This window comes from Mandrillus leucophaeus, unplaced genomic scaffold (genome assembly GCF_000951045.1).
Source record: "Mandrillus leucophaeus isolate KB7577 unplaced genomic scaffold, Mleu.le_1.0 Scaffold38, whole genome shotgun sequence".
NCBI lineage: Eukaryota > Metazoa > Chordata > Mammalia > Primates > Cercopithecidae > Mandrillus > Mandrillus leucophaeus.
The window spans coordinates 4,139,717-4,140,961 of record NW_012104031.1 but is presented as its reverse complement, the minus strand read 5'-3'; the positions used below and the strand labels follow the sequence as shown (position 1 = coordinate 4,140,961).

At 45.4% G+C, this 1,245-nt stretch overlaps 1 protein-coding gene across 2 annotated transcripts in view; it reads right to left on the bottom strand.

Moving 5' to 3' along the window:
- Positions 1 to 1,245, bottom strand: part of UBE2T (ubiquitin-conjugating enzyme E2T) — a 10,705-nt gene that overhangs the window by 4,963 nt on the left and 4,497 nt on the right. The window lies entirely within an intron of this gene.

The following is a 1,245-nucleotide window of genomic DNA, read 5'->3' as shown; positions in this document are numbered from 1 at the left end:
AAATTAGCCAGGCATGGTGGCGGGTGTCTGTAGTCCCAGCTACTTGGGAGGCTGAGGCAGGAGAATGGCGTGAACCTGGGAGGCGAAGGTTGCAGTGAGCCGAGATCGAGCCACTGCACTCCAGCCTGGGCTATAGAGCAAGACTTCATCTCAAAAAAAAAAAAAAAAAGAAAAGAAAAGAAAAGACAAAGAATTAAAAATGCAAAAAGTTCTACAAAAAATAAAAACACTAAAGGTTTTAAATAATGGGTGTTTCCACTGATAAATAATAAACTCATGAGGCCAGGCCTGGGTCTGATTTTGCTTACTATTGTAGCCTTAACATGCCTGACATAGTAAGGGACTTGACAAATAGTAGCTGTTGTGAGGGTGTCTACATATGCTTTGTGAGAGCAAGAATGGTAAAGACAGTCAACATTCTCGGGCACAAACAAATGTTAAATGTCCAAGGTTCTCTCCATGTATTATGGATTCCATCTTCTCTCAATCTTCAGGGATACCAGTCCATCAATTATTCCATCTTTCTCACTCTCAATATTCAAATATGCTCAAAATCTCTCTCACCTAAAACCAACACCTACACACATATTCACCCAACACTCTTCTCAACTCTAGTTCTCCCTCTAACTATTAACCAAGCAAAGGACACCAATCTTTTTTTTTGAGGAGTCTCACTCTGTTGCCCAGGCTGGAGTGCAGTGGTACAATCTCAGCTCACTGCAACCTCCGCCTCCTGCGTTCAAGCAATTCTCTGCCTTAGCCTCCTGAGCAGCTGGGATTACAGGTGCCCGCCATCACACCTGGCTAATTTTTGTATTTTTAGTAGAGATGGGGTTTCACCATCTTGGCCAGGCTGGTCTTGAACTCCTGACCTCGTAATCCACCCACCTCGGCCTCCCAAAGTGCTGGGATTACAGGTGTGAGTCACCGTGCCCAGCTGACACCAATCCTTTAATATGTGTTACAAATATCCCCCAGTTTGTGCTTATCTTTCCATGTTGTAAATGGTGTCTTTCAATGAACACATACTCTTTATTTAATTTTTTTTGAGACAGAGTCTCACTCTGTCGCCCAGGCTGGAGTGCAGTGGCCGGATCTCGGCTCACTGCAAGCTCCGCCTCCTGGGTTCAAGCCATTCTCCTGCCTCAGCCTTCCGAGTAGCTGGGACTACAGGCGCCCACCACCTCGCCTGGCTAGTTTTTTGTATTTTTTAGTAGAGACGGGGTTTCACCGGGATAGCCAGGA